Raw genomic sequence first — 13,242 nt, 5'->3', positions numbered from 1 at the left:
TAGTGGGGTTGGGGTGTAGTGTATGGTGTGGGGGTTGAGGTGTAGTGTATGGTGTGGTGGTTGGGGTGTTGTGGGGTTGGGGTGTAGCGTATGGTGTGGGGGTTGGGGTGTAGTGGGGTTGGGGTGTAGTGTATGGTGTGGGGGTTGAGGTGTAGTGTATGGTGTGGGGGTTGGGGTTGGGGTGTTGTGGGGTTGGGGTGTAGCGTATGGTGTGGGGGTTGGGGTGTAGTGGGGTTGGGGTGTAGTGTATGGTGTGGGGGTTGAGGTGTAGTGTATGGTGTTGGGGTTGGGGTGTAGCGTATGGTGTGGGGGTTGGGGTGTAGCGTATGGTGTGGGGGTTGGTGTGTAGTGGGATTTGGGTGTAGCGTATGGTGTGGGGGTTGGGGTGTAGTGGGGTTTGGGTGTAGCGTATGGTGTGGGGGTTGGGGTGTAGTGGGGTTGGGGTGTAGTGTATGGTGTGGTGGTTGGGGTGTAGTGGGGTTGGGGTGTAGTGTATGGTGTTGGGGTGTAGTGTATGGTGTGGGGGTGGGGGTGTAGTGTATGGTGTGGGGGTTGGGGTGTAGTGTATGGTGTGGGGGTGGGGGTGTAGTGTATGGTGTGGGGGTTGGGGTGTAGTGTATGGTGTGGGGGTGGGGGTGTAGTGTATGGTGTGGGGGTTGGGGTGTAGTGTATGGTGTGGGGGTTGGGGTGTAGCGTATGGTGTGGGGGTGGGGGTTGGGGTGTAGTGGGGTTGGGGTGTAGTGTATGGTGTGGGGGTTGGGGTGTAGAGTATGGTGTGAGGGTTGGGGGTGGGTTGTGGGTGGGAGTTGGAGTGTGGTGGGGTGGTGGTGGTGTTGGGGTGTAGTGTATGGTGTGAGGGTTGGGGTGTGGTGTGGGTGGGGGTTGTAGTGAGATGGGTGGTAGGGGTGGGTAGGGTGTGGGATGGGGGTGGGGAAGGAACTGTCGACGTCTTGGGTCGAAACTCTGGGAATGGGATGGGATCGGGTGGCAGAGTGAAGAATTAGGTGGTAGGGAGGGACAAGGGGAGAGAGCATGAAGAAGGGCAAAGACTGGGGGCTGGGAGGTGGCGAGGGGAACATGATTGAAGAAGGACAGGAGAGAGGGGTCGGGGGCAAGAGGGATAGTGGGGAACATAGAACAGTAGGGCACAGGAACAGGCCCTTCTGCCAACAATGTCTGAGTTGGACAGGATGCCAAATTAAGCTAAATCTCTTCTGCCTGGAAGTGATCCATATCCCTCCACCCCCTGCATATTCATCTGTCTATCTAACAATATCATATCTGCTCTCACCACTGCCCCTGGCAGCCCAATCTAGGCACTACCACTCTCTGTAAAAAAAATTGCCCTGCACATCTCAGAATCAGAATCGGATTTTTATCACTGTCACGTGATGTGAAATTGGTATTGGTTTATTATTGTCACTTGTACAGAGGTACAGTGACTTGCATAACTTGCATACCGATCGTACCGATCAATTCATTACACAGTGCAGTGAGGTAGTATAGAGTAAAAACAATAACAGAATACAGAGTAAAGTGTCACAGCTACAGGGATGTACAATGCAGGTAGACAATGAGCTGCAAGGTCATACAAGGTAGATCGTGAGGTCAAGAGTCCATCTCATCGTATAAGGGAACCATTCAATAGTCTTATCACCATAGGGTAGAAGCTGTCCTTGAGCCTGGTGGTATGTGCCCTCAGGCTCCTGTATTTGTTGTTTTGTGGCAGCAGTACAGTGCAGAGACATAAAATTACTATAAATTAGAAAATAAATAACTAGTGCAAAAGAAAGGAATAACGAGGTAGTGTTCATGGATTCATGGACCATTCGGAAATCTGATGGCGGAGGGGAAGAAGCTGGTTCTGAATTATTGAGTGTGGGTCTTCAGGCTCCTGTACCTCCTCCCCAATGGAAGTAGCGTGAAGAGGGCACGTCCCGGGTGGTGAGGGATGGATGCCGCCTTCTTGAGGCACCGCCTCTTGAAGATGTCCTCGATGGTGGGGAGGGTTGTGCTTGTGATCTCCTTTAAACGTTCTTCCTCTCACCTTAAATGCATGTCCTCTGGGGAAGCTGAGGGAGGAGCGGCGAGTGGGAGAAAGGGATACCACGGGGAAAGAGGGGACGGGGCTTGAGGGAGGAGAATGGTGGGACCAAGGAGGAGAGTGAGCGATGACAGTTGTGAAGAGGATGTACGGGCCACTGGGGCAAAGAGGGACTGCAGTGGGAGGAGAGTAAGAGGGGAGCAGGGAAGAGGAGGGATCATGGGAAGAAGAGGGAGAGGGATGGTAGAGGATAACAGGGAGAGATACGGGAATGGTACTGTTGGGGGGAAGAGGGTCAGGATCAATGATAGCTGAGGGACAGGAATGGGGAAGGGGAGAACGATGTGGGAGCAGGAAGAGGGTGAGGGGGAAAGGGGGACAGGGAAAGGCATGAGGAAAGAAACAAGAAGATGGGGGGGAGAGTGACAGAAGGGCTCTCCTTTGTGAGGAGATGGGATTGTGTTTCCACAGGGACTCCGCAGTACTAACCCATCAGTGCCATCATGAACAGGTGCATCCACAACAGACCCAGTCTGACAACTCTGTACGTCGGGACTGGGCCATTAGCAATGCGACTAAACCACTCTTGGTGATGGACACTGAAGCCCCTCACCTTGTTCTGCAACCTTGCTGCTTTCAGTGTTTCTTGCGGACGTCGCTCAATATGGAGCACTGATCCATATCCTATGAGACTGTGTGAATGTTTGCCAAATGGACGCCACAACGGCACTGCTAACAGAGACCCGGGTTCAATCCTGGGTTCAATCCTGTGTCGAGTTTGCACATTGTCCTTCCGTGAGTTTCCTCCGGGTGCTCCAGTTTTCTCCCACACCCCAGAGATGTGCAGGTTGGCAGGTTAATTGGCGCTGGTGTGAGTGACTGGTAGAATCGGTGTGGTGGGGGGGGGGTGTTGATGAGAATGTGGGGAGAATAAAAGGTGGGGTTCACGCAGGATTAATGTAAATGGGTGGTTGATATTTGGCATGGCCTAGGGGATCCAGAGATCCTGTGCCCCTGCTGTATCTCTCTATCAAGGTCCTTCTTCACTACCCTATCTACCTGAGATGCTTTCAGCAAACTATGCACTTGGAGTCCTAGATCCCTCTGTTCCATATCGCTCTCCAGGGTCCTACCATTCACTGTATAAGTTCTATGGAGACACAAGAGACTACAGATGTTGGAATCTGGAGAAACAAACAATGTGCCCATTAGTAAGTATCAATAACATTATTAGAGAAAGGAATGAAGTGCTCCAGACAGATTTTAAGGAATTATAAAAGAGATACAAAGCAGAACTTGGCCCCAGCTATGCCTACCTTTTCGTTGGCTATGTGGAACAATCCATGTTCCTAACCTACACCGGTAACGCTCCCTAACTCCTCCTCCGCCACATTGGTGACTGGATTGGTGCTGCTTCCTGCACCCATGCGGAGCTCATCAACTTTGTCACCCACCCCGCCCTCAGATTCACTTGGTCCAACTCTCTGACACCTCTCTCCCCTTTCCTGATCTCTGTCTCCATCTCCGGACATTCTACTGACATCTGTCACGGACTCGGTGAAAGTCCCTTTAAGGTAGAGTGTGTGTGTGTGTGTGTGTGTGTGTGTGGCGTGCTTACGTCAATAGAAGATAAAGGACGTAATGATGTTGTTGAAGAAGTCAGAAGAAGGGAGAGAGAGAGAGAGAAGGGAGAGAGAGACACCAGCCTGCTAGTTTTCTCTATCGATGGATGAGAGACAATAACTGTGTCTGCCACTGAAATCCATGTATGGAAATTGGAAGTAATCCAGTGGAGTTCACTTTGTTGCTGACCTGTAGAAAGAAACAGGTATTTGTGTGTGGACGACCACGATTCGGATGCTTTTCAGGGTGAGGAAGTCACTACCGAGCCAACACTGAGGTGTTGTTTGGATTCCATTGTGGAACACTTGGATTTCGTAATTACTCTCTCTATGTTTCTCTACGTCTACATCTTGTCTTCAGACAACGGTGGTTGTTGAAGAAGCCCTTGCTCATGTTTCACCTTATGGCTTGCGGAACTGAACTTTAAGAACCATTCCTGAACTTGGAGTTTGGGACTTTGCCACACACACATGAAGAGTTTAGTTTTTGGGGTTAATGTTCAAGGTTTAATTTTTTTTTAAATTCTAACATACTAACATTTTTACTTTTATTTTTCGTATTATCATAAGTAGTGATTAATAAAATAGTTTTTAACACTGAATCATGACTCAGTGTGTTTCGTTTGTTGCTGGTTCGTGACACATCTTTTACAAACCCACTGACTCCCACCTCTTCCCACCTTGTCACTTGCAAGGATGCTACTCCTTTCCCTCAGTTCCTCTGCCTCCGCCGCTTCCCTTCCCATGATGAAGCTTTCCATTCCAGGACCTCAGAGATGTCCTCTTTTTTTCAGAATACCGTGAAGAAGTAGGACCTGAAAGGTGGTAATGTCTGGATTTCTTCTGGTGCCACATGTGAGTGAGTGTAGAGATAAAGGGATATCACAGATGAGTCTACGGCTGCAGAGATGATACAGGATGGCCATTGCTCAGACATTGGGGGCAGTTCTGGGTGAGGGAGGAACCTGTACACGGCAAACAGATTGCACCTCAGTCATCTCATGGGAAGGTGTTCTGGTGCCAAAGGGGGAGTTTTGATCTAATTTGGTAAAGAATTGGGCACATGAAAATGAGAAAGGAAGTGTAGAGAGGATTAGAAGAGATAAAAAGCACCAGAACAAGAAAAAGATCTTTAGATGGACAGAATGCAAGAAGGTTTATGGTAGATTTGAAGTCAATCTACATGAATACAAGATGCGTATTAAATGATGATTTGCAGCCACAATTAACAATGTGGGATTGCAATGTGACATATAACAGGAGGTGGTTTAAAAAAACAGGAATTCTAAATACTTCTGGAAACAAGTTATGCAGGAAGTATAGGGAAGGGAAAAAAAGCAGAGTAGGGAGTATTAATTAAGGAGAACATTGCATTACAGGAGAGGGAGGGTGTCCTGGAACAATCAATCCTGGGCAGAATCTATTTGCTTTGAAATAAGGAAGAATAATTACCCTACTAGGGCTGTTTTATAGGCCACCAATGATTGGCAATGATAGCAAATTTGCAGGGAGATCACAGAGACATGCAAAATCCGTTGGCCAGTGATAAAAGAGAGTTACAGTTATCCAAATGTAGAATAATAAGACAAAGGTGGAGGAAGTATGTTCAGGAGAACTTTCTCAATCAATACATTTCTGACCCAATGAGGAAGGCAGCATTGTTGAACTGACACCCGGAAATGAGCCAGGTCAAATGGAGCATGTATTAGTGGGGGCCATCTCGAAAATAGTGTTCATGATATCAAAAGGTTTAGAATAACTATGGAAGAGGATATAGGCCATTCAAGGTTTAAAAAAATAGTCAATTGGCCAATTTCAATGAGATCGATGCAGATATGGCACAAGTAAATTGATGGACGGCACAATATGGTGGGCCGAAGGGCCTGTTTTGTGCTGTATGGTTCTATGGTAAATCAAAACTATAAATAAATAATGGGAGCCTTTAAATAGGAAATGTTTTAGTTACAGTCTAAGTACATTCCCATGAGAGAGAAAAATAGGGAAAAGTAAAGCCAAGGCTCCTTGGACAACTAAAACAATAGTACAGTAGAAAATGGCAGCTTGCAATTCCAAATGAGAACCAGGTTGATTTAAAAAAAAGTAAGGGGAGAAGTAAAAATGGAAATGAGAGGCAAAGGGAGCACATGGTGAAAGACTGGCAGCAAACATAACAGGGAATCTAAAAATATTTTGTGTGCACATGAACAAGGAAAGGGTTTTAAGAGGAGAAGCAGCCCAGTCAGAGACAAAAAATGAAATTATTCGTGGAGGCAGAGGTACTAAAATTGCTTTGCATCAGTCTTCATCAAGGAAGAAGTTGCTGCTGAAGTCTCAGCAAAAAAAGATCTAATTGAGATTGAGGATAAAAGTGGTAATAGAAAGGCTGGCTGCACTTAAAGTGGTAAATCCCCTAGTCCAGTTTACCCACACTCATGGTCTGGCCTTCATGTGGGGCCCACTTGCCCTCTTGATTATGGCTCAGATCGAGATGGCACACCAAAGAAAACTCATGGTGAGGTTCTCAAATAAGTCAGTTTGTTTGGGTCATGAACAGTTCTCAGGAAAGAATCAGAATCAGGTTTATGATATACTGATGTACGTTGTGAAATTTGTTGTTTTGCAGCAGCAGTACAGTGCGAGACATAAAAATTACTGTAAGTTACAACAATAAATCAATAGTGCAAAAGAGGAATAACAAGGTAGTGTTCACGGGTTCATGGACTGCTCGTAAATCTGATGGCGGAGGGGAAGAAGCTGTTCCTAAAACATTGAGTGCGGATCTTCAGGCTCCTGTACCTCTTCCCCGATAGTAGTAACGCGGAGGCCATGTCCCAGATGGTGAGGGTCTTTAATGATGGATGCCGCCTTCCTGAAAGAAAAACCCTGTCATAGCCTTGGGAGGACCTGTGAAAATAAGCCTAGTATCTTCAGTACTATAGTTTACCTCAGTGATGGTGAAAGTTCTTGAAACAATAATTGGAAGTAGCAGTCTCTTGGTCAAGTGTGGATTGATTAGAGAAGGCAAAGATTTGTTAAATCCGTGTCTTATTAATGTGTTTTTGTTGAGTAAAGAAGTACAGTTGATGTATATATGGACTTCCAAAGAGGTACATAAGAGGCCTGTCATCAGGTTGAAAGGAGATGGAGTAAAGGGGCCTGTAGCAGCATCGATAGAAATTGGGCTCAGTGTAATAGTCCCCAGGAGCTGCTACTATACCACTACATTTTAATGAGTTGGACTTGGGTGTACAGAACGTTTAGGCACAATTTCCAAATTTGCAGATGACACAGTGAACTATGAAGTGGATAGCAATAACTTCAAGGAGATAAAGGCAGGCTGGTGCAATGGGTGGATGTGTAGCAGGAGAAGTTTAATGCTGAGGAATTATCAATGAGCGGAAGAGTTAGAATCTTAGATATTTACACAGAGGAGGTTGACGGTTTGCTCACTTTCTCCATGCTACATTTTTTTTGTTTGCATGACTAGGATGCATATGCTGAACTATTGGAAATAAAGTTTTTGTTTTCATCTTTTCAACTACCAGGCTCTGCAGGTACTTTACTAGCTTGGATTAGATCTCCAAGTAGCTGCAATGCAACTCTCTGCCTCATCTAACTTCAATTCTGCTGTCTCTGTAAAACTCCCTAATTAGGTTTGCCAAGTTCATATATTAAGTAAAGGTCAACCTTGTCTTCTATATCCCAAGGAGTTTGAATTTGTTTTCAGCAATAAATTGGTTCCTCCCTAAGCTTTGAGAAAACAAAGATGTTAGTAACATTTCCACTAAGTCTAAGACATAGATTGGATTACAGCAATGTGTTAAACTTATTGAAATTAGTTATAGTCGGCTCACAGGAGCTATATTGGTGCATCCCCTCTTTGGGTCTCAACTGTGTCCAATACTATCAGTGTTAGGAGGTTAGCCCCTGAAATTGAACATTTATTCCCGTGTTTTCCACATTCAAATCTTTCCCCTGTGTATTGTGAATGGATTTAATGGGCTATGCTGCAACGGAATGCTCAATAAACATTTTATTATTGTAACAAAGGGACATTTTATTGTTGTAGCCAAAGTAATGCTGCATAGATAATTCATAAAGCAATTATCTATGCCAAATATGAATGCTACAAAAAGTCTCAATGTTTTTACTTCTCCTGTTTGCCACACCAAAGCCATCTGTCATCCAACCTTGCAGACATTCCAATACTTAAAATGCGTAAACATACACCAACACGATAGACACATCTACAAGGATAGATATAGCATTGCCATGCATAGCCTGAAAGGAAAGTAGAGCAGCTATGATATTTGGGAAGCTGTAGACTCAGCTGACAAAGTGCCTAAGGAAAATTGTCTCAGTTACAGAAGCAATCCAGAGCACCATCTCTTGTATATAAACCCATGGAAGAAATAGGTTTCTTATGTGCCATTAAACACAGCATTGAAAGGTGGTGATACCGCAGACAATCCAAGTTCTTGTCTGAAGGATGGTAGAGCTTACATGACTTTTAAAGGAGGATGTTGCCTTTACAGGCACTGGAAGTGCTCTCTCAATGCTGAAGGTTTGTTCCGCATATTCCTGAGGACATTTCTTTGTGATCCCCTCCATACTAATCTGGGTGCAGATCAAGTTTTCCATTGGTCATAACTAGATACATAAACAGCATTTGCAGATGCAATTGATAACATTAGGACAGAATTGACAACTCACCTCCCTGGTATGACTTGTTTCATTCCCTACCACAACAAATTAAAAAAAAAGAAACTTGAAGATGCTGGAAATCTGAAATAAATAACCAGAAAATATCAGAGATACTCAGCAGATCAAGCAACAACTTTTCTTCAGAACAGATGATTGACCTGAAATGTTAATTTTATTTCTCCTGCTTTCAGTTGTGCCTGATCTTTCGACTATTTCCAGCATCTTTTTCATTTAAGTTTTCAAAACCTGTAGTTGAAAAAAACTAAACTCAATACTTAAGTTAAATTGCCATTCAAATAAAAGACCGTACAGTTTTAAGAGCTTTTCTTTTGAGCATCCTGGCTTGTAATTTCCCTTAATTGTCTGTGACCGAAAAGCAGAAACAGGGCTCTTTATACCCAGATTTAAGCATACGTAATGAGACCTTCATCTGCTGTATGCAAGCAACAAACAAGGGTGTGAGGCCACAAAGGAAAATTCCAGAGATTCCTGATCAACATTCTCAGTTTGTCCCAGTATCTTTGGAGTTACCATTTCAATACTGCAGATGGTTACAACACAAATCATATTTGCCCAAAATGGGTATAAAAATGTGTGGAAAGATAATGTTAATTGTGTTACCCAGTTTCATTTGTAGTTGGATCTCTATCAGTTTGAAAACATATCACCCTTTCCCTGGCTCTCTTGTGTTTTTCTCCAACAATCCGAATTAGTTCAGACCATATTACCTGCCAAGTCTGTAACTCATTAATTGATGCAACCTAAACAGACATAGAAACACTGCCTTTTATTTGAATGGCAATTTAAATTAAGTATTGAATTTAGTTTTTCCACCCACAGGTTTTCAAAATTTCAATGAAATAAATGGATGCTGGAATTTATTCAAACAGGTGCCCTACAGAAAGATTGGGCTACCTCCAATGCTGATATATCCTTTCTTAAATAATGGGACCAAAACTGTACTCCAGGTGCAGCCTCACCAAGACCTTCTCTATTTTTAAATTCCAACCCCCAGCAATAAAGACCAATATGCCAGTTTCCTCCTTAATTACATGTTGCTTTCTGTCTTCCATGCATGAACACTTAGATCTTACTGTAACTCACTCATTTGCAGTCTCTCGCTATTTACATTTACGAGACTGCCATTTGATTCCCTTTATTGAAGCACATGATGTCATTACTTTCCTACATTAACCTCTCATCCTCCTTCTCTCCAAAGAGAAAAGCCCGAGCTCACTCAACCTATCCTCATAAGACATGCTCTCCAATCCAGGCAGCATCCTGGTAAATATCCTCTGCACCCTCTCTAAAGCTTCCACATCCTTCCTCTAATGAGGCGACCAGAACTGAACACAATACTCTAAGTGTGGTCTAACCAGAGTTCTACAGAGCTGCAACATCACCTTGTGGCTCTTGAACTCAATACCCCGACTAATGAAGGCCAACACACCATATGCCTTCTTAACAACCCTATCGACCTGCACAGCAACCTTGAGGGATCTCTGGACGTGGACCATGGACATGGACTACGGGCGTATGTAATGTTCTATGTTCTATTGGCCAAGATTTTGCCTACTCAGTCGATCTATTCATTTCCTGTGGCAGAGTTCAAATATTCTTTTCACAGCAAGCTCTCCCATATATTTCCATGTCAAGAACAAACATGGATATCTCTCACTCTTTTCTGTCATTAATATAAATACTAAATATTTGAGGGCCAAGGACTGATTCTAGGGAACTCCACTAATTACATTTTTCCTGTCTGAAAAAGACCAATTTTTTTTCTGACTTTCTGTCTTCTATGTGATAATCAGTCTTCAATCCACATTAATAGACTTCCCCCAAATCAGGGAGCTCTGATCTTGTGCACCCGCCTTTTATGTAGCATGGTATTGAATACCTCCTGGAAATGTAAATACACTAAAGCTGCAGATTTTCTTCTATTGACTCTGCTTGTTAAATCCTCACAAGTTTGTCAAACATGGCTTCCCTTTTACAAAACCATGAAAACTTGATTTGATTGCATTAAGCTTTTTTAAATGACTAGGTATTTCTTCCTTATAAACTCCTGAAGTCCCACACCACCAATGGTGCTACCTCCATTTTATTCCTTTTTTGACCTTTCACTTGCATTCACCTTGTTATTTTTTCCTTTTACTCATCTGCTTTGATTCTTCAACCAATGTTCCTATTTTTGTCACTGAAATTGAGCCAACACAGCCTCACCATTTCTTTTGCTTCCCCTCACCCACTCAGACAACTTGTAATGTCCTTTCCAGTCCTAGTCCCAAACATGGACCCTTTTTATCTCGCATCGTGCTCTCTGTGATCTCATCTTATCCATAGGGTCCACTTGTTGCTTCCTTGAATTACTCCCACTTAACCTCCAACAATATCCATTAATAAACAGTTTGGTTATTTAAATATTATGACAAGGCCTCCTGGGTTGATTTTAAATAGTTCATCACAAGAGCTAGGTTTCCTCGGGTCTGGCAAACCAAACGTATAAGGGCTGAATCCATGAGGTCAGCACCTTTGCAGCATTCCTTGTGAACTAGAGGAGTTAGCTTGCTTCCTACAGACCCCATAATCCAATTTGTACTACTCCCACCCATCCAGATATTTCCATTGTCCTCGATAACTACCTTTCAATCAGGGTACTTCACAACCACAAACCCACCTTCTGAGATCCAGGCCACTCCCTCCACAACCTAGTGCTCTCACAGGGTTTCAGCGTTAAATGTCAGATGTGTACTGATAGCCATTCTGCCTCTGTGTCAGAAATCAGTGATCTTGATTCCTCAATCACTACTGTACATCGAAGGCAATCTTTTGACAAATCAGTCCTGAAGAAGGGTCTTGACCCGAAATGTCGACTGTCCATAGACGCTGCCTGACCCACTGAGTTCCTCCAGCGTTTTGTGCGTTGCTCCAGATTTCCAGCATCTGCAGTCTCTCTTGTGTCTTCTTCGAGCAAATAATTAAAACTAAGGCGATGTCTGGTCTCCACAATGGATGTAAGAAAGATTCCACAGCATTACTTTTAAGATTAGGGGAGGTCCTGGTGTCTCGACCAATATTTATCCCTCAGACATCATTGTTGAAAGAAGATTATTTAATCACATATTTTGGTTCTGATTGAATTAATTTGCAATGCATTAAAGGTGGCTGCCATATTTCTTATATTACAAAATGGAAAATACTTTGGAACTTTTTTGAAGTCATGTCTAGTGCTACATTAATGTTTTTTTAATTTATGTAATTGACTTGGATGAATGCACCAAAAGTTTGATGATTTGAAGGTAGGTTAATTGTAAAGAGGAGACAAGGAGGCTACAAAGCGATTCTAGATAGGTTAAGTGAATTAGGAAAGATCCAGCAAAAGAAATATAATGCGGGAAAATGTGAATTTGACATTTTTATTAGGAATAATAAAAAAAGCATATTTTCTAGGTTGCAGAGAAATATGGATGTACGTACATGATTCACCAAAGGCTAGTATGCAGGCATAGAAAGCAATAAGGAAAGGCAGTAGAATTTTATTTTCTATTGCTAGGGCAATTGAATACAAAAGAGGGTTTACTTCATTTAACAATGGCTTTGGTGAGGTCACATCTGGAGTATTGTATACTAGTCTCCTCATTTAAGGAAGGATGTTACTGTGGTAGAAACAGTTCTGAGGTTTGCTAAACTGATGCCTGGAATTGGCAGCATGTTGTACAGGGAAAGCTGGTTCAGGCTAGGCTTGTATCTACTGGAGTTCAGAAGAATGGGAGGGGACTTGAAACCTATAAGGTCCCCTGCTGTCCTGCTGTGGAAATGTTTCCTCTTGTGGAAGAATCTAGAGATCACTGTTTGAAAATAAGGTTGTCCATATAATCCAGTGATGAGGTGATTTTTTTTTCCTCTTTGTGTTTGTGGAACTCTAAAGGATGGTGGAAGCAGAGAATATTTTTGAGGCACAGCTAGAAAGAATCTTGGCTACTGAGGGCTTTAAAGATTACCTGTCACCAGGGTAGAGAGGAGGTTACAATCAGATCAGCGAAGTGGTGGTGCAGGCTTAAAGGGCTGAGTGGTGTACTTGTACTTCTGATTTGTATGTTTGTAAAGTTATAGGATTATTAAATGAAGGTACCAAGGATTTTAGTACTTCAGGCATAATCCATTTACTGGAACAAACCTCAGGGGCTAAATGTCCCATTTCTCATGCTTTGGGTCTTATTTTACTTTGACTCTAACGGCACGTTGAATTTTGAATATTTAACCAATGTCCTTGACAATTGCAAAATGCGACAACAACTATCAAAGGCTTCAGACTAGTTTATATGAGACAAGAGTGTTCTTTCACTCAAGATCTTGGGCATATTAGATTTATGAACTGCTATCAAGAGACAGGAGTCAAACAAAATTGAAATGCTGCTCAACAGGAGCATAGAGATGTCCTTAAACCTCAAATTAACTAATGAATTGCTTCTCTGCTTTATTACCTCAGAAATATCGGGGAACCTGTATAACTTGTCTATTAAAGCAAAAGAGAAACAGCTGAAATGATATGCACTTGCAGAAGACTATTTTGTAATTAGCTAATAGGAGCTTTACACTGTAATATAATTCATTCCATAGATGACAAAGGGAGTGCTTCATGTCAGAGTAATAAACTTTACTGTGCAATTCCTGCGATCTTGTGCTCTGTGCTTCTCCACCTTTAGTCATTCATAGTTGTTAATATTTCTATTCCTCTGTTCAATCTCAAATTCTTAGTGCCTCCAGATGAAAGGCAGTAAGATTTAGGGTGCAAAAAATTCCAGAACCTAAAGCCTAAACAATTGAAGGTATGGCTAGCAAAAGTATCGGACAAAGCACAACAAATAA

This window comes from Pristis pectinata, chromosome 9 (genome assembly GCF_009764475.1).
Source record: "Pristis pectinata isolate sPriPec2 chromosome 9, sPriPec2.1.pri, whole genome shotgun sequence".
NCBI classification, from domain to species: Eukaryota; Metazoa; Chordata; class Chondrichthyes; order Rhinopristiformes; family Pristidae; genus Pristis; species Pristis pectinata.
Note: the sequence above shows the minus strand (reverse complement) of the source record.